At 42.5% G+C, this 24,880-nt stretch overlaps 1 protein-coding gene across 10 annotated transcripts in view; it reads right to left on the bottom strand.

The window, feature by feature from the left end:
* The window catches only part of FAT3 (FAT atypical cadherin 3), a 333,148-nt gene extending 312,785 nt beyond the window's left edge, over positions 1-20,363 (bottom strand). For 5 of the 10 annotated variants that reach the window (XM_014266195.3, XM_014266196.3, XM_074535125.1 and 2 more), the window contains exon 1: positions 19,769-20,359. The gene's annotated coding sequence lies outside the window, so the exon portion shown is untranslated. Of the gene's footprint in view, positions 1-19,768 lie in introns of all 10 variants that reach the window. The other 5 variants (XM_014266189.3, XM_014266193.3, XM_014266194.3 and 2 more) reach the window with 3 other exon arrangements.
* Positions 20,364-24,880: the final 4,517 nt, after the last annotated feature.

The raw sequence follows: 24,880 nt of genomic DNA, 5'->3' as shown, positions 1-24,880 counted from the left end.
GCATTATTAAAACAATCAACAGACAATCACTGCATTGCTGCCTTTTGTGAAGAGCACTTCAGCATCCTTTGCCTACACCAAAATACCCGTCTCTCCCCCTGCTAAGAGAGAGAATTTTTGCTGGCTTACAAAAGACACTGATGTTACATTTCATATGAGCATCTAGACTTCTTTCACCACAGTTCAGCAACTTCCTAGAAATTCATTTTCCAATTCTCTGAAGTAAGGAAATGAATTGTCTTATCCTATTTGTCGCATTTGGTGGTCTAGTTTCTCCTGCCCATGCCATAGTTCAGCATGAGCAGGTTTCTCTCTACCTTTCAGGGTCATCAACAACAGGTTTCTAAGTCCAGCATAACTGGAAACCAGTTTCCCTGAGAATATCACTGTTAAAAAAAAAAACCAAACTATTTGAAACTTGACTTTCAGCCCTACCCAATGTCACAGACTGCTGTGGCAGACAGGCATCAAAGGAGATACTTACAAAGCTCTGCAATTAGGGGAAAGGAAAAAGTTGTGTGTATCCTCAGCAATAAACACAACAACCTTATACTCCTATTCCATTTATCTTATAACTTTTAAAGAAAGCTGGGGCTAAGACCTTATCTCAAACACACTGTTGCAAGCTCAGTCATGTCAATAGTCCACCAAGTTTTAGAGGTTCAGTGCAATCAATATCAGTCCTGAAACACTGAATTCCACCTAAAAGCAGCAGATGTATATGTGTGCTATTGAAAGCATGTTTTAGTTATGTGTACATATGTATACACAGACACACAGATTATGCATTTTTAGGTAGAATTTAGTGTTTGGCACTGGAAAAACTGGACTTTCACATCAGGCAGCACTTTCAGGGTTTGATTTCATCTCAAATGTGGTATGCAGAGTTGTAACAAGCTCCCCATTGAAGTTATTCATCTATCCATATATTTATATGGCTATCACAACTATATTATATGAAAGTCCCAATGGATGAGCTATTAAGCTGCCACTTGGGCAACCCAAGAATGTTTTATTCATTTACTGAATTCCTTTCTTCTGGGATATTTGTTTTTAAGAGTTCATAACACATACATACTTAACACACAGGAAATGTAATGAGATAGGTTACAGAAACAAAGTACAAAGCAACCACAGTAAATTAGGAGGCATTTCTTTAAAGGCACTTCTTGTCAAAAAATGTTATGTTTAAAGTGAAGAGAAAGGTTGTGACTATTTTTGCTTGATTTTAAAATGTTTGGGCAGGAGCTACTAAAAAAAAATTCCCTAGTACTGCTCAGCATGGTTAGTATGAAGGGGGAAAAAAGGGGGAAAACACAAAGGAAATTAAATAAAAAGGGAACAGGGAAAAATGTAAAACCTTTCTGAGAAAGGAAAATTGCTCTACAATAGCAGCAGAAACTTAAACAAATCCCATCTAACTACCCAACAAAGTGAAAAAACCAACACAATATAGGAGTCCAGAATCTTCCCACTCTACCGCTCATAAAATTCTCTGGCCTTGAAGTGGGAAGGAAAAAATGGAAAAACAGAACAGTGTGTCTTGATTTTTAATACTCTTTAAAATAAATCTGAATATCATGGAGAGCTCTATGATTTTAAATTCAATTAATCATTTGAGTAATTTTCCTTTGTTCCTTGAACAAAGTTGGCTAACTATATGAACCAAACTTTGCAGAATAGCTGCAAGGACCTGTAGGTGGCTGGTGCTCCTTAGAGGAATGAGAGAGGTATGATCATCACTCCTTTATCTCATCTTGGCTCTGGCAACCTCCAGTCTGGGCTGCATCCAAACATAACACCCCAGCAGACAGAGAAGGAAGGCTGAAGTCCCAGGAACTTCCAGGATTCCTGCACACCAAAAATGTGGTTCTAACTCAGTGTCTAGATATGAAAGAAGTGCTATCTGTTCCCTGGTTTGACTCCTTCTCCCTAGGCTAATTTTTCTAATTCCAAAGACTTCCACATCATAAAATACTCAGAAAAGAAAACAGTGCATATATCTCTTGGGTAAACAAAAGCCAAAAGGTCTTTTATAGAATATAAGGAATATAGCAGGCAAATTTCTTCAGCAAACAGGAGGAATAAGCTTATAGTAGGCAACAGAAGGGATAACAAAAGTGCCTTCCCCTCTCTCCCTACTTTGCCTCCAAGCCCAGTTATACTCTGAGAGCATGTTTCCAGTTGGCTATTAGGCAAATTAATTCAGGCAATGTAACTAGCTAATACAAAATAACCATTAAAGACTTTTTTACATGTCCTTTGAAGACAGAAGAAACTCATTTGTGCTTTAACTTCCACTTTCAATGAAGGGTGAAGAACCCAATGGAGCTCATCTATAGGTCCTCTGGGCTATGAGAAGGAAAAAAGTTTCTTGACTTCAGATAAACTTCTGAGAGTCGAGGTATTTACGCACCTATGTGTATGGCAAAAAAAAAAAGGGGGGGGGGGTCAAGAAACCTTGACTGAAAGATTTTCATCTTAATTTGCACTTTCTCTTGGTGAAACTGGGAAAGGACGCAGGTCTCCTCACACAGGACAGGACTAGAGACCTCATGGTATGAACAAATACTACAATTTGGAATTACTGTTGCTTCCTTGAGAGAGTTGCCACAATTCTCTAAGCAGCTTTACAGCAAAAACGGTATATTTGAAAATGTAAAGGTATTTTTGGGAAGCAGAAGAACAGTAACATCATGTGCACATGAAGTCTAAGTAGCATGTAGAGAAGTCATGCATCTGCTCCAGAACAGAAGCTCTTGATTTCTTTGGAAGTGGCCTCAATCTTTCAAGGTAACTCCTGTCATTAAAACATCAACAACAGCTAATCTATTCTCATGGTCTAACCATCAAAACACAAGGCATGAAACCCCTTCTCAGTGCTCTTTTCTATCAACAACAGCAATTTGACTACACAAAACCTTCTGTATGACCAGGCCATTAGGAGCTACAAAAAGGATACAAGGAAGACTGCAAAGCATTGGGGTAGGTTTGCAGTTGTCACCTACGAAAAGCTTGCATCAAGCTGCATCAGTGAAAGAAAAAGAACTGTCAACAAATCCACTGCCAATATTGCAACCAGGAGGTGAGAGTCCAGGTATGTCAGTGCCCTCTTGGAAGAATGATCTTCCATAGCACAGAACCATTGAAAATTCTTCTGAACTCATGGGAATTATTATTTAGGCATTTGGAAGATACCAATTGAGGAGTTTAAAGACCAAGGTGTCATTCTACCTGCAAAGCTGAAATACAGACATGGATTTTTTTAACTCTCCTCTCATTACACAGGCAATATCATTCACATGTTGTCAAATTAATAGTGAGTAAGGGAAAAAAGCATGTTTGAACAACACTTCCCCTAGCCAGACAACTTCCTTGTACTCCACAGTAATTTACCCAGCTAGGAAAGACTAGCAACTTACTGACCTGGAAAAGAAGTCAGAATACAGAATAGGAATTTAGAACATGTGCCATACAGAAATGAATTAAAGATTTGTGTTCAAGTCTAGGCAGGAGGCAAAAAAAACCTTAGTGACACTGACAGATTTACAACAGGAGATATATTCATGGAGCTACCTGCTCCCCGATGAGCACGAAGATCTGCTTTTCCATATATATGATTATATCATGATGTGTTTATCCCCAGAAGAGAAGGTAGAAGACAAAATGATCATTTCTGCAGAGTAAGCCCTTGCAAGAGACAGCCCTATAAATCCTAACCTTTCTCAGAGCTGCAAATCCTCCTGCTGCCTGCATGTCATTCCACACAGGAGACAGGCCGCTCAGCGTGTAGCAAGTGTAATTCAGGCCGTCCCTAGGAAGTGAAGATTTAGCCACCCAGCCGTATGTTATGAATAACTTTGTTTTGCTAGCAGGTGCTGGGGATTTTTTCCATACAACACCAATTTTTGCCAAGTATCAGTTCATCAGCAAATGCTTCCACCTGTGAGCAGGGGCTGAGCATCATTTTTCTTCCCGAATAAAGGGTGCAAAGGGTCTGCTGGACTCTCCCTTTCCCAATGAGAATGAAACGTGGCTGGAGGAAAATGTAGGAGGAGGGGGGAGGAATAATTGGCCGCCATGTGAGATCCATCAAAAGTGAATTCCTGGGAGCCACCTTACAAAGGACTTGAGCTTGTCCCTTGGTGGTCTGCCTCCAGGGAAACAAAGGCTGCTATCCAGTTTTCACGCTTTGTCTATCTCAAATCCCCCCAGGTCCTGCTTCTTACTCACTGTAAAACAGGGATGCTTTGGGGCAGTTTCAAAATGAGCCAGTTATTTTCATGGGGGCTTCCTTATGGAACACATTCAATGATACTATTTCTTGCTTATCTGCCTTTCTTTTTTCCCCTTATGTATTATTCATAAATTTACTTTGACCTCTGTTCGAGGAGTTCTAGCTTGAAAGTTCTTTCAAGGTGTGTCATGGTTTGAGCTTGGCACAGAGCCAGTGCTCTCCATGAAAATTCTTCACCCTGGTGTCTGCTGTGAGATGTGACCAGGAATAAGCAAAACAGGCTCTAACTTAAACATAAAGAACACTTTATTACTTAAACTACAGGAAAAGAAAAAAAGAAATTGAAAACCTTACAAAAAAAAAACTTTCTTCCTCTCCACTCTCTGACTTTCCCAATCCGATACATTCTCTTAAAACACTAACTGCCCAGCCCGGCACGACACTTTAGCATACTCAAACTGCAGTTCATGAAGAGGAAAGGAGTCTTTCTTGTTCCATAGGCTTCTCCTGGAAACACACTGAAACCTCGTGTGCTTCCTTGTCACTTCGGCACCGCTCGGAAAAAGAAGTCCATTTGCCGCTTGTGACATCTTCTTTCCATGCCCAGTGCTCTCACCACTGAGACATGGCCAGAGCTGCTTTTAGGGTTGTCTTTCAAGGATGCCTTGTCTCACTCCAAAAGGCACAGTCTCTGCTTTGGGACATCTGTCCCCCCCATATTTTTCCAACCCCCTGGGGCCGGGGGGTCTTCACGAATGAACCCTCCTGGTTTTGAGCCACTGCCTCCCCCTAAATGCAGTCTGTGTCACAGGAACAACTGAGTCTATGGCTACAAGAAAAGTTCAGCCAAAAAGCCACTCCAAATCATCTCTCCCCATCCAATCATCTCCACGTTCTTCGGGCCAGGTCCTTGTCTCATCTCATCTCTTATCTCCTTTCTTATTCAGCTTCGAGGAGGATTAGCATTTTTGCAAGGCCCCAATCATGAAAGAAAGGGTTAAAAGTTTTCAGTCTTTGTCTGTCTTGGGACGAGATGATACTCCCACACGTGCTGCTGCTGCGGCCGGCCGGGCTGCACCCTTTTCTCCCCCCCTTTCTCTTCCTGGGCCGGCTGCTATCACCGCCGACTCTCCCTCTCCCTCCCTCCTGGGGGGGGGGGGGGGGGGGCTGGCTGCCCGATGTCTCGATGTCTCTTGGGGCTCTTCCACCCTTCCATCTTTGAAGGCCCCTCACCTCTCATCTCTGTCCAGGCCCCGGGCCTACCGCATGGCTGGCCCTCCCCCGCCCAGCAGCAAGGCTGGACGGGGAAGAGATCTGACCTCTTCACAGCGACATCCTAAGAGAGCGTGCCAAGGGCAGTGCCCTGCCTTTAACCCCTGTGTATTCTCAGAGGTGTGTCCAAACCCCACTGGCTACACCGGGTGCCAGTCTCAAACCCAAAACCTTCATTGGTTTGACCACAGCTTCCCAGAATTCCCACTCCTTCCTGGTCAAACCACCACAAGGTGTAATGTCAGCAGCAAAAACCCAGCATTGATGAGTCCCGCTCCTGTCACTCTGGTCTTTCCCCAGCTCTCCCTTCACCACAAGTAAATCTGGATCCCCTCCAAGCAGACACCTTTTTACCACGCAGCACCTCTGATCCTTAGGGGCAAGAGCTCTACACATACACCCAGAGGCTGCTGAGCATGGGGAGCAGGACCACAGCCTGCCATGGGGCACATTCCAGCTGCATACAGTGAGACTTGAGCAGTGATTTGACTAGGCTTTTTGCAATTCTGCTCTTACCATAATGAAAATAATAATGCTAATAATGCTAAATAATATCAATACAACAATTGAGATGAGATAGTGTTTGTACTAAACCCTAGAGCAACCCGAATCTCAGCTTTTTTACAGTATCTGGTAAAACACAGTAATGAAATAAACACTTTTTGAGCTGCAGCACTGATGTGAAGATGATGTACCTGCAGCTTAAAAAGCATATTCCACCTCTGCCACACAAGGCTCAGTTCCCACCATGAACTCTCTTCCAGGGGTGTTTTCCTGCAAACTCACGCCCACTAGTCCCAGCTGCTGCTGGTGGCTGCCTCTGGTCTGCTCTGTGTTTGGGATACTGCACATACTCCTTCTGACAGCTTGCAGAGGCTTGTATAAACTATTTGGATACGGTTTATAGTAAGAAAGAAGTCCATGAGATTTACAACTACTGTTTCCAGGGCCATAAATAGGTATGTAGGTATAAGGACAGCAGAAAGCTGTTACTCTCAGAGGAAAAAAATATTATATATCTCCCTCAGACACTCTGTGTGGGGAGGCAGGGCAGCTCAAATGGTCCAGACCTTTATAGACAGGCAAACGAAGGGAGATTGAAAATAGAGATGCATATACAAAAGCTTCTTCACTGCTGACATCTCAATATAAAACACATGACATAAAATGGAGATTAAGGAAAAACACTGTCAGGTTGGACTAGATGATATTTAAAGATCTCTCCCAACCCTAACCATTATATGGACCTATGATTATGAGATGTCAAATCAAAATCATGATAGTCCAGTAAGGACTTTACAAAGACACTGTAGGATAAAGCTTTTCACTCTACACCAAACAAGACATATGAGTGTAGCCAGGTACCTTTAACTAAAAACACAATTAAACAGAACAATCACTTGAGAACTAGCTAGATCTTACTAACCTAGTCAGGAAGAAAGAAAGAAAACAAAACCTTGAGGCTAGGAATTGGATTATTGGTTTTGCAGTGCCATATCTCTTCAAGAGAGCTGTGACACACAGCAACAGAAAGCGATCATGATGGAAGTGGAAGGAGAAAATATTTTGATTGAGATTCTCAACAAGTTTGAGATTTGAGAACAAAATCCAGATTTAGCAATGAACATTTATCTTTCGGTAGAGCAGGAATCTGCAGGGTGCTGGCACTTCCCGCTGTGTCACAGGCTGGCACGGAGCTGCTTCTGGAGCAACACACCAGAGTTGTCTAAACCACCTAGAGATCCCTACATGGGCCTGGCTGCTAGGCACTGCAGAGCAGCCCCCTTCCTGAAAGCCAGCTCCCCAAAATCTGCCTCTCAGTGGCCCTCTGATGAAAACAGTCTCTGAAAACTTGGACAAAATTTAAAAGCCCACAACTGCTCACAAGAAGAAAGAAACAAACAAACGGAAAAAGTGATTGTTGACAAATACAGTGGTTGCTCTCCAACTTCTTCTGAAAACAAAAAAAAAAAAACAGAAAGTTTGTCACTTGTTTTAAGGGGCAGTATTTGGAGAGACGGCTTTTGCCATTACTTTTTAAAACTACATCCAGCTCTGGCCATAATAGTTGGTTAACCTGCCTAAGTAAAAAGCAATGTACAGCTACATCAGGTCAAATAAATCATACTTTCTCTCAGATAAGTGAAATACTGCAGACATCACGTGAGAAATAGGTTTAAGGCTGATTGCATCTACTTTTCTAACAGTTCTGAGAGAAAGCTAGAAATTTCCTTCCAGCTCATGTGTTGAGGTTCAAGCACTGCAAGAAGAAAAGCTCTCCAAAAAGCTGGCCTTGGACAGCTATCTGCATTAGAAATGCCCAAATTCATACAAGGTGCTAAATCCAATTATTTTTAAGGGAATATAACAATACGCTATTTTGGATGCACACAAGAGCGTGCTTGTGGCACTCAGAGAGACAGATCTGTCTTGGCTGTGTGGAAGAGCTGCTGGTGCCACCTCCACCAGTCACCACCACCCAGAGAGCAGCCCTCAAGGGAAAAGCACAGCACTGGAAGCCTTCAGCATCCTGGACTCCTTCCACATTCAAGCATTTCATCCGTACTGAAACCACGACTCTGCCCCCCTCCAATGGTCGGCTCATGCACAGATATTTGAGATGACAACCAATTTTCAGCTAACCATACATTAACTCAAACCACCACAGCTTCAGCTTTCCAACTCAGCCAGTTCAGCCACCACAGCTGGGAGTCCCCCAAAGCCAGTTGCATGTTTGGAAAGGTTCAGCTCTGCAGACACGGCTCAATTAAAAGCTCAGCACAGCACAGATCATTATTTAAAGCTGAACTGTTCGCTTTTGTTTATTTATAGCAAAACTATTAATTGCTAATCACATATTTGTTTGCTGGAAAACCAAGGCTCCAAAATAAACACCAAGTTTAAAGACTGTTCACAGAACACTGAATGGTATCAGGAACAGTGCTAAAAATGTAAATCAGAAACATCAAAACACATCACGACTTCAACTGAAGGAACAAACAACCCATTATTTCTGTGCCAGAAAAGAGGTTACCCATAAGCCGCCAGTTACCCACAGAGTCATCTACAGTCCAGCAGTTATTTATGTCCTGCAGAATAACACAGACCATGGCAGAGTATCTGTTGAAAATATCTTCATGGCAATCAGCATATGTGAGATTAAATAAGGGATCTCTTAATGCAGATTTGTGATAATCACCCTGGAAAAGTGCCTTTAAAATATTTGGCAGAAGAGGCAGAACCTCAGAAAAAGTGTATTTTCATTTACAATCCAGTTTCAAATGTCAAAATCATACAAAATTTGAAAAAGGAGAAAAAAGGAACTCAGCTTTCTTTTAGCTCTTCTTACTAGCAGAGCTCCACGCTTCCCTCTGGAGAAGCATGTTCCTCAAATATCTACAGGAGCAGTGCATGGAAAACCAGGGGAAACAGCCACACAGAGCTACTATATGCCCTTTCTCTATGAAAGGGCACAGCAGCCCAGGCTTCATGGAGAGCCTCACAATCAGGAACACTGGGAAGCAGGAACAAACTTCCATGGCAGGCTGCTATCTACCTCCTGAAATCCCTGTGGGTACTGGACTTCTCTGAGGCTGTCACAAAAGCTTCCACTGCAAAGTGCCTCCACCTGCCCTGACAGAACTGCCCTTCAGGTCCCTGATTTTCGTGCATACTTGAAGGTGAGGTTAGTGCAAACACTTAGCCCATTTCCAGCTCGGGAAACAGGCACAGTGTCTCAAGCCCCTTGCTCCAGGGTGCACAGGAGAACCCTCCCACATACTCCAGCTCTCAGTGCCTTGCTATGCTGCCCTCGATACCTGCAAAATCTAGGGCAGGAAGGTTTCCCTACAAAGCAATACTTGCCAGCATTTATGGCCTAAATTCCCAGAACAGAGGGTCATAGAGTTGTGTTTCTCACTGCCACTGCCACAGCTACCATTCAAGACTCACCATTTATTCACAGGAGCTTGGGCTTGGTGAGGAGGTTTAGTCTTCACAATTACATGCAGATCTTGCAAAGTTAAATGGACACTGATCATGAAATGGAGTCCAGTAAGGCAGAGGTAATAATAATAATAGTAACATCAACAATAGGGTTGTGACTCCATTATGTTGCTTACAATGGCAGCCACCAAGAAAAACAGCTGGATCTCAATGTCTTATCCTTTTCTATCTGTTCTCCTGGAGTCAGGATCACATGCAGCCAAAGGTCAAGTTGCAAAGCCTATGCTCCAAAATCCCAGGCACAACGTACACTGCGTGGAGTAAATCACCTAAACATGCAAGGCAAGGTCAGGCCCAGTCCCCCCAACCATGAATTCATCATCTCTCCCTCCTGTGCATCAGTTTGCTGTCAGACTCCTTGGTCTGGCTATTCCCTGCCTGCTGGTGCCACACCAAGTCCCTGGGGATAAGTCTTCCCAATAGAGCCATCCCATCCCTTAGACACTTTGACAATCAGAGAAATTGCTAGTAAAGTGACCACATCACACGCTAAACATCCATCCTCATGCTTGCCAAGAAATGGTGCAGATCCCACTCCCCAAGCTGCTGACACATGTTCTAAAACACAGCCAGTCACTGGCTCTACACCTTCTGTTTGCTCACCCCGAGTGGAGTAATCAGTGCTAGCACACCCATACCATCCCACCTGTTCCCTCACAACCCAGGCACGGCTTTGCCATGCTGCTCCATCACTCCTGCCTCATCCCAAAGGTGCTGTGATGGTGTGCAGCTCCCAGGAGATGTGCTAGGGTAGTGCTTCTTACAGCATTTCACAGAAAAAAGCTTAGGCCATATATTCACGATTTTCTTGCCCTTTTTCTTTTGACAAGAGACAGAGAAAACTGCTCAGATGAAATAAAAAGGACTCTAGCCTAAATAACAACTCTTTACTCATGCCCAGTGAGGCTCTCTGCTCCTTAATTTGAAACGTCAATTCAAATAGAAGTTCCACATAACAAGGCATTACTTGCAAATAGCTCCTCCTCAGGCTCCACCATGCATTGACTGAAAGTCAGTTGCCACTTCAAGCTGATCCCTGTAAATCTCCAGAAAGGTAAAATACCAAAAGAAGTTGTTTCAGAGAGCATCAGGTCAACAATCAACATCATTGGGAATAATTTAACCTGTTTCCTCTGTATTTTGAAGATGGAACTATGCAGGGGGAAAAAAAGTTATATAAAATAGCAGTGCATAACCTTTCAAAGCAAACTTACAGATCCAAAACTAGGGGGGAAAAAAAGCAGCATGCCTCACTTGTGAAAGAAACTATTACGGGTAAGGACAAAATATCTGTATATAATATTGTTCTGTACCATTTTGATGGGAAAAGACTGCCAATAGCTTTTGGCATATAAAAGCTGCTGTGAGGATTTCAATAAAACTGAGTATATTGTTAAAAAACCTTCTCATATGCATCCCTAGAATTTATCTTCAAATGCCATTTTATTAAATTTTGTATTCTCTGGCTTTTGGAAAAATGCTTTTATTTTATTAAATAAAACTACACAATATATTGTTTCTCTGAAGAAACAATATCAGTAGGAATACAAAGTAGTTCTTTCAACACTAAAAGACACACAACGTTTTGAACTTGAAACCAGCTTCCAGTGAGAGAGCACACTTCTAGTTTGACTGAGGGTGTACACACACACACACACAGCATTTCATCACAGCTGCCCTCATATCTCATGTAAGTACACAGCCTGTGACAGTTACAGACATTTCAGAGTTTAAACCCTTGTTGCTGTGTTTCTAGGGAATATCCCAAGGTCTAACGGGGTCTTGAAGAACACGAAAGCATTAATTCTTTTTTCTGACATGCAAAAATACTGCTCCCAAGCAGATGTTCTTCAAGTGCATATGAAAGCATCCTCTGCAGCCAGTGGAACCATGAGGTAAAAACCATGGAGGTAACACACGCAGAGCTTCATGCCCACTTGCAGGATCAGTGACGGGCCATGACAGACGGTGCATCGCCGTGTGAGCCTGGGCACCACAGCCTGGAGGCTCCTACCAACTTCTTTGCAAGAGTTACAGACACTCTGCACAACTAAACCTAATTATATTCAGGCATAATCCTTTCATGCCACAGCTTGGTGATCACTTTACAGCAGGATAAGCCACCGTGGTCACCAAAGCAGCTGTCCCAGGCTCAAGCCCCCTGCTTTTCCCTGTTGTTTCTTTTTTCATTTTTATTTTTTGTTGCTTGTGTGTGTATGCATGGTTTTGGCACTGGTTTTGTCTTTGTTATTGTTGTTTTGGTTTAGTTTGGGTTTTGTTTATTTGTTTTCCATTGATTTTGTTCTCAGTGGGGATTGAGCTGCCCTATTGCAAATATGCCTGCGAACAAAAGGGAGGGAGGGAGATGGGAATGGGTGCCTGGGGCAGGCAGGATCCTTTCCATGACCATGGCAGCTCAAACTGTTTGTTAAACAACAGCCGGAGTTGAGGCAACCAAGATGGTGTGTAAAGAGCAGAAAGTACCTTTGAGAGACATACTGAACACTATCAAAATACCCAAGCCTGAAATAGACACATGAAGTATTTAAATGCTTTCACACCCATAACAAGTTTTGTTTACTGCCCAGCATTTAAGCAGCTTTTTCTTTACTATTGTAAAATTGTTCCCAAACAGTGTGAACTCCATGTTACAATGAATAGTAGCGCTCTAACCCCTATTTACAACCCATTCAGCAACATAATTCCAGAAATAGCATGCAGGATTTCCACACTCTAAAAAATAAAACCTGTTCTTGGCTCAAAAGAACTTGTGCAAATTAGCTGACAAGAATCACTTCCTTTTGTTCTTCCTCTCAAGTACAGAATATTAAAGGAAAAAGAGAATCACTAACCAGGCAATATGAAAAACTTTTATTAAAGCCATTAGAACCACGAAGCATTGTTAACATCCCTCTCGTAATTATATGCAAAATGTTCAGTAACCAAGGAAACAGCGTAGTAATGAAGTTGGGGACTACTGTATAAATGCACCTTCTAAATCACCACCAAGAATGTCTATTCTGGAGGAACTGGCCAGTTTATTAGTGTGTGACACCCCTGATCGCTTAGACATGCTACACCTTAAAAACAAAAAGCTAACAAGCTACTTTTACATAAAGGGCCCTTTTGTTTCCCATGTATGAACAGCCCCTTCTTAGCATCTAGTTACAGAGTTCCTCTGCGGAGCTAAAGATTTCTCTAAGCCTGTATTCACCTTCATGGGAGTTGTTCAGTAATGATGGGCACTAATTAAACTGCATAGCCAGAGTCCTTTGCCCCAGGTTCTCAGCAAACTGAAATGTGCAATAGGAGAAATACAGAAACTGTGCTCTCCTCTGGACCCCATTGGTCTGAAATCCATTTCATTGGCACCAAGCACTACTGCATATTGACTCATTCCCACATTATTAAAATTAATTCAAAAATGAATACTTATGCTCCAATATCAACAGCTCATGCTCTGGGATATTTCGTAGGAAGGCAGGCTACAGTAAGGAAGCCAATGCAAAATTAACTCCTGCTTTTTGGTGTTAGCACTTAGAGCATCATGACAAACCCCAGTATTCTCAACTCAATTTCAGCAAGCATTCATTTATTCTCCTCATTTCTGTGGCAGCTTATTCCCCCACACAACCACTGAACAGAAAGCAGTTCCAGTAGGTTCAACCACTGTCATGCTAAGGATGAATTTTGGTATACCTCTCTTCCAGTACTTGTGACAGTTTATAGGAGCACATACCTCAACATCCCAGCTTCTCCAGATGCCCCCAAAGTCTTTCTATGTGACCTCTACATTCCTTTTTGGCTCATTTTTTTTCCATGTCTGACTGATAACACACACAGTAACAGAACTCTGTCACTATTCTGGATGCTTTCAGAGATGCTGATTTTGTAAAAGAGAGTCCACCAATACCTTCATGCTCCCTCTTCTTTCAGGTCTTGTCACTTACATTTTCCCAAACTTTATTCCTTTCTCCCTGTAACCCTTGTCATCTCTGTAAGATCTAAAGACAGTTTGTCTGCCCTGCTCTTTCTACTCACACTGTTAGTTTTTGGTTTTGTTTTTGGGTTCATTGTTTTTGGTTGTTGTTTTTTTTTTTTTTTTGGGGGGGGGGGGCGGGGGGGCGTCTTTCACAGCTTCTTATTCTGTTCCTTGTTTTACACTTCTCTTCCAGACTGTGTAGGGTCAATCTCCAGACCATGTAGGGTTGATCCTCATTCTTACATCCTGAACAGCTTCATCTCCTGGAACATCTCACTGCTGCTTTCTCTTCTCAAGCTCCAAAGCTCATTTTCACATACCACAAAAAAGATCTTGCCCAATTAACCTTTTAACTGGCTCCTATGCCCAAAATGCTTTCTTAAAAGGCTGTACAGGTTAGGGCCATACTCTGTCAGTATATCCCAGTTGTACAGCATGTCCTAATGGGAATTTCAGCATTCTATCAGTATACCTAAAAATCTGGCTTATAGCACCATAATTATCTGATTAGCAGACGGGCTAAACCCTTTATTTTCTAAAGGCATCACCCTGTACTCTCGTACTTGAAGCAGCTGTGCCCTCAAAGCATTTAAGCGAGTGAACTGTTTCATTCCCATTACATTTTACTGTATGGTCAGCTCAATCACTTATTCAGCATTGGATTTTTATTTTGCTTATGACCAACAGCCATGACAGCAGCAATGCCAAGAGAATCAAGCCTCTCCTAAAAGCCACATCAAAGATGGAATACCTAGAAACACCACATCAATGAAGTCAGAACCCAGTAAGGGTCACAACCTGTCACTGTTGTGAGAGCTGGCACACCTCTGCCAGGCACTTCTACTTAATGCAAAAAGTTACTATTCCAATTAAGGCTGCTTAATTCAGAAAACTCTGAATTAAAAAAAAAAAAAGCCTAGAAGGGCGTAAGGGCATTTCAGCAACGTCCCAAGACGATACTGCTTATGCAGAGTCACCAAGAACTCAGCAGCAAGGAAATGCTAAGGCAATTTGAATTAATTAAATCTTTAATAGGCAGGTGCTAGGTTCAAGACTGTAAATATTAACTACCTCCACAAAAACCACTGCCAAAAGGGTAGCTCTTCCAGCCAAGTCAACAGCACTCTCATTTTCAGAGGCACATGGCACCTAGAGCCTGGTTCAGTGGGAATGTCACTGTTTACTACCATGGGAAACTTGAGTTCTTCACCTCTTCCTGTTTTCGTTTACTTATTGTGGTTTATGCTTATCTGTCTGCCATGAATGTCATGAGGTTTAATTAGTTTTGGTCTGCAAAACACCCTGAGTTCCCCTGGAAAAGCTGTATGTGCAATCACAGTACGATGCCTGAAAGATAAAATTTTCTTGGCATCCCCAGAGGATCCAGCACAAGCAGCCAGAGGACAACTCCAAAGACAAGGTACCCAAAACACAAAATTCTGCAATCTCCATCCGTAGCTCAAGAATCAAAAGTTTCAGGGGCAGTATTTTGGTACAACATACAACAGAGCTGCTGTAGGAGTTTCAGAAAAGTGCTGGCAAAAACATTATCAACAGCATCTTTCAGCATAAATAAGGCAAGTAAAAAAAATTAAAAACAACAAAAACCTTAAAATGGAAATATTAGGGGGGAAAATTGAAATAAAAAATACTAACAAAAGCACCATGTGGGTTTCTTAAACATCCGAAACAACCTAAAGTTGCCCAGACTCCTGCATTCATTAACTGTTCAGGACACAGATTTATTTATTTATGGCTCAGAAAAGAATTCCCAGCTCAGAAGTTTTCCAAAGAACAACCCTCCCCAGTTCTGCATGGGCACCTCAGCCAACTTGCCCTGCCATTTCTTATTCTGATGCTAATGCAGTTCAAACAACCCAACCCTGCATTTTTTATCTATGCAATAAGCCTATCTTTAGGTCACTTAGTTGTGTCAGTTTAAATCACAACATTCTCACAGAGAAAAATCTCATCTTTTTTTTTTTTTTTTACTTCTGCAGACAGAGAAGGCAGAAGGAAAAAAAAGCAGTTTTTTATAAAAACACTATTTTTTGTTCGTGGTGCCTAATTCAAGCCCCTCTGAAACCTGTGTGAATTTAAACAGCAGTTGAACCACAAAAAACAACAAATTTTAATTAAGATTTGCAGTTACTTTCAAGACAAGGTACCCTGAGAAAACCCAACCATACACAGGCCTATCATATAATCATATAATGTTATTGGGTCTTATCAAAGTCTGCTGGAATAAAGGCCAAGATTCTATTGATCTCTGTGGGCTCCAGTTCTCTCTCCTTTGTAAAATAAGCCTGGATTCTGCTACTCCAGTTTTCACAAGCATCCACACAGGAATAGTCACAAGGCTTCTCACAAGAGGGAAAAACCGTGAAGTTGAAGCCATCCATAAAAGGTACTGGATTTATTCCAGATGTGGAACTGTTTTTAATTAATTTGGAAGCATTTGAAGTATTCCCTCATTTAATATGCTTTGCATTTTACACATGTACATAAGAGAGCAAGAAAACCCAAAACTGAAGCCAAAATCATAATGTCTTATTAAAAAGACTCTGACCCCACTTTTAGCAAAATTAGGCTCATATGAAGACAAGACTTATAGCAGTGCCATAACTCACACCACCATCCAAAGCAAGTTCCTGCACTGCCCATCCATCCCTAAGCAACCTCACCTTGACCTGCAGCACTCACTGGTTGGGAGCTTTCCTCTCTCCACTCAGCCCTGCACCTCGCCACACAGGACACTTCCCACTGTGCCCATCCCCAGAACACAGAGCAGTCTTTGAAGTTCAAGTTACTAGTTCCTATCACAGCACAGTCAAGAGGGCCACCAGGCACAGAATATCACCACAATATCAGAAGCTTCAACCCATACAGAGTAACACAACACCTCATCATAAGGCTGCAAGCATCTGCTCTACTTGTTCTTTAGCCCAGCCTTTATACCCTGCCTGTTCATGCATTGCACCTGTGCGCCCTCTGTTCCCTCTGTGATTGGCCAGAGCACCAGGTCTTGTTACCTCCAGTGCTGCTCACCTGCCCTGCACAGCTGCACCCACTGGGGATCAGGATCAGTGCACTCCATGTTTCATTACCTCCAATGCTGCTCACCTGCTTTTCACACCTGTACCCATTGGGGATGAGGCTCAGTGCCTGGGCACTCCAGGTCTCATTACCCTCAATGCTGCTCACCTGCCCTGCACAGCTGTAGCCCATTGGGGATGAGGCTTGGCTGCAGCCCCACTCCCAATTACGACAAACTCTGTGCCTACAAGTTCTCTACAGAAGGATGAAACAACCTATGGTAAATCTGTGTACCAAATCATCATTACTGGTAAAAGTCATAGGATATCCTGAGTTGGAAGGGACCCAGAGGGATCACTGAAGTTTAACTCCTGGCCCTGCACAGGACAGCCCCCTAAGAATATGACCACATGCCTGACAGTGCTGTCCAAATGCTCCTTGAACTCTGTCAGGTTTGGTGCTGTGACCACGTCCCTGTGGAGCCTGTTCCAGTGCCCAACCACCCTCTGGGTGAAGAATCTTTTCCTGATATCCAGCCTAAACTCTGCCCAACACGGCTTCATGCCATTCCCTTGTTTCCTGTCACTGGTACCAGAGAGGAGAGACCCGTGCCTGCCCCTCTGCTTCCTCTCATGAGGATGCTGAAGACCACAATGAGCTCTCCCTTCAGTATCCTTTTCTGCAGGCTGGAGCCCGGCGGGAGGGAAACTGTGCACGGAGGCAGGTCCACAGGCAGAACTCCAGCTCACGCAAAACCTGGGCACGTTTCTGCTCCGTCTAAACTCGTCTCAGGACACCACCCGCCTCAGCAGCGGGATGCTCCGTGAGAAGCGCACCCGTATGAGCGCACTCTATGCCCCAGCGAGCAGCGCTGGGTGCTGGCGGCACCCAGGGGATGCCGGCTGTGTCCGTGCTCGGCGCACAGGCACCCGCGGCCAAGCGGCTCCCGGTGTTCCCGGCGGTGCCAGGCACCGGGATAAGCGGCTCTCGCCTCCCCTCTAGCGGCTGACCCGCTGCGGTCCCGCCGGCGCGGCCACGGGCGGCACGGAGCCGTGTCCTGTCCGGGGCTGGCACCGCCACTGTCACCGCTCCGTGCCACGGCCCCACAGCACCACTGCTGCTGCACTGGGAGAACGCACAGAGCGCAGCTGGGCACGCCTGGGCAGAAGCGCAGCAATCCTGCTCCCACGGAAGCCCAAGACTTCCAGTTTGGAGAGGAGGTGAGCCAAACTGCCATACATTATGAAGAACCACCACTAAGTTCAGAAGAGTTCTATTTTTAATTGTCTCTCTTAGGCATCCAAAATAATCGTGTATTTAGTGACAACAAAACTCTCCACCTTTTCCTGCCCTAAGACTAAGCTTTATATCAGACAACAATGGTTTTGTCTCCAAGGGTCAAATTTCATTCTAGTGATCACCAAGCAGGTCAGTTTCTCAGGGATCACAATTCTGCCAAGTGCTACCAAACTGTGTATGATGTTCTGTTCACAACCAGCACAGAAACATTAACTTCACACTTCTTCACAAGTCACTTTTTTTTTTTTCCTAAAAAAAACCCCAAGCAGGAACATTCCAATTTCTTTCCTTTGGTTGCCAGTGCTAAAATATGCTAACAGCATTAAGGCAAGGGACGACTTGAAGAGCTCACAATCTGTATTCAGCATAATTAGCAGATGCCAATTTAACTTATTACTGCTTCTTATACGGCTTTCTATGTTATAAAAAGGATATCAATGAAAACCTGTTATCTAAATGACTGTTTTCTCAATGCAACAATAACGGGAAAATAAGAGTCACAAAGCATGTGTTAGGCAATACCTAATAACGTTTATAAACAGCCACAGTACAGAAAGAAATGAATTCCTGCAGACAGGACTTTCTCTCTTCCTTCACACTTTGTATTTTTAGACTGTTTTCAAAGTAATTGCATATTTGACGGCATTCCTGGTTATTCAAATAAGCAATGCAACATTCCTGGTAAAGCGACACCACTAAATCAGGTTGCTCAACTGTCTCAGCCACTTATGATTGCAAAGCATGAGAAATGAGCACACTTAAGATATATTTTCCATGCAGAGAACTAACAGCTAAGAAGTAAGAACACAAATAACTGAAAGAAAGCAAAGCAAGCCCTAAAATCAGCCCTTTCCAAAATGCCAAATAACGGGCTGTGTCACAGCTAAGGGGACAGTTACAGAGCACTTCTGCCTGCCTGCAAAGCAGAAACACATTAACACATTTTATAAAACAATGCCCTCTTGAACTTAGAGGCTGTTGAAAGATGCATCCAGCACACACGCACAAAAAAGCAGTGCACACCAAGGTTGTGGATTAAACAGGTTTCTAACACATAAATGACATAATGATCCAGTCCAGGCATCATTCACTGCTAATTCTTCTTGGTGAAGATGCCTTCCTGCATACAATACTGCATATTACAATGCAGAGCAAAAAAATATTTTAATAAAGTATCTTCTGACTCTCAGGCTAAGTTGAAGAGCCTTGTAAGGCTATGCTTCTCCACAGCTTTAATCGATTTCAGCTATAACTTCATTTGCTATGACTAACTGACAGTGTAAACTTCACCCTTCCCAAGAATTAAGAAGAAAATAACATTTCATACTCTCCCACAAGTAGTGTATGGAAAGCACAAAACAGAACTGCTGCACACATACCCCCCAATTAAACTGGTCTCTGTGGAAACTAATAACTTTCCACAGTATGCACTGTAATCCCAAGTAATAATTTTAAACAGGCATAAGCTGCAGTGTGCTGAACTAAGGCATTCTTACCTTGAGAGGGGTGCTTGAAGACATTTAGTTACAGTTAAGAGAGGAGAAGGTGCACGTTGCCAAGGGTTTGTCATGCACCAGGGCTATGCCTTGCCCCACATCTGTGCACACACATACAAACCAACTGGGTGCGTGAGCTCCCCAGGTAGAGAAAGAGCACCAGAAAAGATAAGCAGCAGTGATAATGCCCCAGCATTATGTCTCAATCAGTAGCAAGCTAAGCTGGAGAAACCATTTGAGATGAAAAGGGAAACAATTCCAAGAAACAAGATCTTTTTTTCTCCTCTGGATGCAAAGAGCTTTGCTTGGGTGACCTATAATACCTTAACACAAAAATCTTCACAACCCACCTCCCTCCTGAGCCACGGAGTTGCACATGTCAAATGACACCACAAAAACAATGCACAAAGACTTTAACAAAAAAACTAAAGAACTCCTTACCTTTTAGTCAGAATAAGTGACAGATAACAGTCATGAGAAACTCACTTGGCACAGCTGCTGTACGTATTTCTCTGCAGACTTCTTTTTTGTGGTCCCAAAAGCACTGAACATAGAAAACCTCCAGCCTGCCTGCTTCATTCTTCAGCAACAGAGATACATGCTGTCACGGTAACGCAAAAAAAAAAAAAAAAAAAGGCAAAAGGAACTATAGATCTTAGTTTTTAAAGCCTTTGTGCTTATAGGGAAGAAAAAGAGAGAGTAGGGAAAAGAAGGAACAGAACAAACACTTTTTCTAAGAGAAATGTGGTCTTGGCTATATAAGTAACCACAGCACAGAGACATTCAGTTTGAATTTCCCTGTTTGCAAGCTCCTTTGGAAAAATGAAAAAAAAAAATATCGGTCTTTAGGGGGAAAAAATCAAATGCATGGTTGGGGGGAAGGGAGAGGAGGAGGGTACTGCTCCTATGTGACATACATATGGAATGAGCATTAGAACAATGCTGACAGGACAACTAAGCAACTGCACTCTGGGGCAGCAGTTTTCAAAGCAGAGCTTTTGCAGCTTTGCAGAAAGGAGAGGAAAACAATTCAAATAAAAAAAAAAAAAGCCCTCCGCAAATGGGGAGGGGGGAAGAAAAAGCAAAGAAAAATAAAAGAAAGGAGCTGCTAATTCAAGAACAACTACCAGACTTAAAAAAAAAACAAAAAAAAAGATCAAAAATAGTTGGCTAATTTCTGAAAGGGGGGCGGGTGGGAACCGCCGCGACTGCTTCCCAGCAATGCAAGCAGAAGCCTTGATGTCTAGTGCACTTACATTTTATGCTGCGCACAGTGGGTCCCCTCCTCCCTGCCAGCCTCCCTCCTCCTCTCCCTCCCTCCCTCCCTCCCTCCTTCCCTCCGCCCTCCCTGCCTAGGAAGCTCTCTCTCCCAGGGGACGAGAATTCCAGTGGACCCAATTAACACTGTACTTTGCTGGCTCCTTGGTATGATCGATATTAAATAAGAGGACTTTTAGCAGCGTTGAAAAATAAAGCAGCCATATAATGTGTGGCTGATGGAGACTGCATTTTTCCTCCTACGTCTCTACTCCCCCAGTCTCGAAACGATCCAACGCAGAAGGAAAAAAAAAAAAAAAAAAAACAATTTCAAAAGCATGTGCCAGTACCAGTGATCCAAGCTGCATCAGATTTTTGTTAGGAACTTGATGGGAGCCCTTGGCTGCTCATTTCACTAGCTTCGGCAGTACTTTAATAAAGTGGATTTACAAATCAATGGAAGGAATCCAAAGGTTCACAAACAGGCTCTTTCATCAGGTCCGCTGCCTGACCGTACAGGAAGTTTGCTGAAGGGGTCTGGGGACTGTTTCGCCAGCACACTTGTTTTCAATGGACTCCCAACAACACGACTTGTTTGGTTTGGTGAAAGAAAGGCAGTAAGAGGTTCACTGCTTTAAGGGAACGCAGCCTAGTGTGTTTACTGCTTCATTCCTGAAGCACGTGTGGCAAGGCATCCTACAAATTGCAAATTATTTCAATTTGAAGAGGGAAGTTGTTGGGAGGCAGTAACCTTCTTTGGTCCTGTTTTCCCTGATCTATCAATCACAGATTGCCATTTAAAACAACCTACTACAGGCTCTCTCTATAGAGGAAAAGCAATTACTAGTGTTAACTCTTGCAGTTGCAAATTAATACAATACAGTCCACAACTGATAGAGTCTGCCTGCAAACCATTAATCTAAGAATAAATGGGTGGTTTGCTTAAATCCAGCTGGACTGAAATTCACAGGTTAAGTGGTCCCCTTTCCATATTTCTATTTGTATTTGTAAAACTCAGTGGAAAGGGAATAAAGCCATTTTTATTTGCTGTGGCCAGTACAATTCTTAGCTGAGAGTATCCATCAGTGAAAACTGCCTACAACTACAGGATTTCAGCACCAGTAGCAGCTATTCCTTTTTTGTTTCTGGGGTGGCCATAACCTTCAAATTAAACCCAAAAAATAGCACTGAGCAATATCCTTGATTGAGCAGCAGGGTTGACCACTGATTTGAATCCATCTTGTTAAATTAATGTTAGATTACATTTCCATACAAATAAGATCAATTAAAAATACTCATAAAACCATGCGATCAAAGGCAGTGAAGAGTTAAATTAATTAACTCAAAAGGCCTCCAATTAAATACTGTTAAGGTTATGATTCTCCCTCTAGCTAACAGAGGGAAAAAACCCAGCAGCAGGACAAATTTCTGTTAGAGACTACAAGAGTAGATCCAAGTATCACACTATTTGTTACTAGTACTTTACAATGCCAAGTAACATCCTCCATAGTTAGATAAACGTGGGGCATGCAGAAATCTCAAGAAGTGGTCAACTATCCCAAGAAATATCACAAATTGAAGGTTTATTCACATGGGAAGATCCAAAAGAGTATAGCTATACTGCTTATTGACATGAAGGCATGTTTCTTGAGCTATGGTAATTCCAGGCTCATGTACTTGCACCTGTATTTGTGGTGAAGATACTGCACTTCACAAGTATCCTCTAGCTGACATGGGTTTTTTGAGCAAAAAGAGTCAGTGAAGAACTACCCCTGATTAACAGGCACTAAGCAGGACAACACCGGGTGACAATTTGAAAGAGGAGAAAATAAAAAATCTTCACTGGAAATCACAGGAATTTATGTAGATCATCAATCTTCACATTTGTTACTGATCCAGCAACACAGCATGGCAAACTGGGTTTGAAATGTGATACAGAGATCACTGGTAATGCCAACCTGACAGTCAGAGTTGGCAAAATGACATTTCTGTTTCAGTGCCCTACCCTGAATTAGGGGGCAATGCTAATTGGCTAAAGTGCCCCTGAAAGTGGCCTTGGACAAAATGCTTCTCCAGCAAAGGGATCAAATCACTTTGCAATTGCTGTGGGACAACATCAGAGTGAATGAACACATATATGCCCTCAACCTGGCAATCAAATTGCTTACACAAAAAACCACTTTAGTAAGGATACAATGCACTGAATCTACACTGGCTATGGAGACCCAGTGGGTAGCTGCATTTTGGGACAGGTTGAGGTTTACAGCCCCAGAGGGGCACATAAGGGCTCTTGGAACCCATAAATGACCTATCAGCTGGTATGTCATCTCAACACTCCCAGGGTCTAAGAATGTCTTTATTATCCCGGTTTTGGAGATGATGATTTGATGACTGAAAGCCTAAATTGCCTCCCCAAGGAGATACAAAATGTGTTGGAGAATGGCAGGAAACTGATTCCAGGCTTTTCAAGTCCCTTACTTGCAAAGACTGTTCTTCTTTCAAACACAATCAACTGAATTTGACATATTTCTAAAGTAAAGCTTTGTTCCTTAAAAAAATACCAACACCATTCTAGACTACTCAAGTTTGAATCACAGCACTATTCATGGTATTACAGGACCACCTGTGCTCCTTAAAAATTCTGATTTGTATTCACTACCAAATTTTATTGTAAATAAAATTCCACACTGTTTTGCTAGAAAATAATTTAATGATTGTTGGACAATAAGAATTATAGTCCCTGTTTGGTAGGACATTTCAAGCCAGTGGGGAATTCAGTGAATGGACACCTCTTCTGAGTGAAGAAAAAGGGATAGAGAACATTTCTCAAAATAAGCCAGTATGCCAGGATCAGACCAAGTTATTGGTCAATGTCCTGTTAATTGAATGTCACAGCGAAGGTCCCAGTCCCTGGCTGTCAACAAAACAAGCCCTTCTGTTGCTGGAGGCAGGGAAAGAGGGATGTGCTGTGGTCCTGACCCAGGCAAGAGGCTTCTGAAAATCATCTGCCATGCACAGAGCTCCTGGTGAGCTGCCTGTGCTGCCTTGTTCAGCTGGACAGCCTCTGCACACCCCACCTGACAGGAACAGCCCCTGCAGACCAGCGTCACCCCACACACAGCCACCACTGCTGCCACCATCTGACATGGGGCCCCGATAATCACACAAACTGCACCCACAGAACAGGACGTGTTTAGCCTAAAATTATTTGGAAGAAGAAGCACTGTGCTCAGAATTTGCTTTATTCACTTGAAAGGCAACTGCTGTAAGGAATACCTAGCAGAAGACCAAGATGGAAAGATGCAAGAAAAAGAGTTGCTACCAAAAGACAAAGAAGTCAGTATTACTACCTTGGGGCAGGAACTAATGACTGCTAAGGGGGCAATATTATGTGATACAGAGGAAAAGCTATGAATTTTTTTTCTCTTGTCTCCTTTGGAAACTACACTGGGAAGTGCCAGCATTTTGGACAACCAAAATGTGCCCTTTTTTTTTTGGTCGACCACAATCTATCTGGGTACCCCCAAGCTGTATGACTGAAATTGCAAGCATAGAAGATTAACTAAGTAAAGATAAATGGTGTAACAGAATTTCTAACAGCTAATCCACTTTATTACAGGCATCATCAACTCTGTTCATTATATAAACCTCTCAATTCAACTGTTCTCAAAGACTACAGCCTTTGGCACTATTTAAAGTTGCTTACACTTTCTTTCTAATATACTCATTTTGATTTATTAAAAGCAAAATAAATTGGTAGGCTTTTCTCTCTTTATTTGTATCTGCTTTCATAATAGTACAATAGATACTAGAAATTACAAAAGAAGAGAAAACATTTAACACACCTCAGCTCCATAACATCAATACTCAAAAACAGAAACAAGGCTGAACACGTGGTGATGAGGTCTTTGCTCAAGAATGTAAAAAAATGTCTGCAGATATTTTAAATATTTACCAAATGAAGGGGATGTATATCAGCTTGCAGAGCTCTGGATTAAACACACTTTCAAGAGATGATGATTCATGTTAATGTACATCAATAGGGTTGGAGGTTTGCTTTGTTCTTTTTAATTTCTAATTACATTTTAGTATCAGAATAAACAGTGAGAAGACATAAAGGCAGAAACTAAACCTAAACTAAAACAAAGGAAAAACAACCTTTTAAGGCACTTAACATCAGAGAAGGTTAGTCAGCCAATTACAATTTACAACCAGGCAGTAAACCATGGTGAGGTTCAGCTGACTAATGCTCTGCACCATTATGTAGCAAGTACCAAAGATAAAAGGCCAATTTAC

This window comes from Zonotrichia albicollis, chromosome 2 (genome assembly GCF_047830755.1).
Source record: "Zonotrichia albicollis isolate bZonAlb1 chromosome 2, bZonAlb1.hap1, whole genome shotgun sequence".
Classification (NCBI taxonomy): Eukaryota; Metazoa; Chordata; class Aves; order Passeriformes; family Passerellidae; genus Zonotrichia; species Zonotrichia albicollis.
This window is presented reverse-complemented; position numbering and strand designations above follow the sequence as displayed.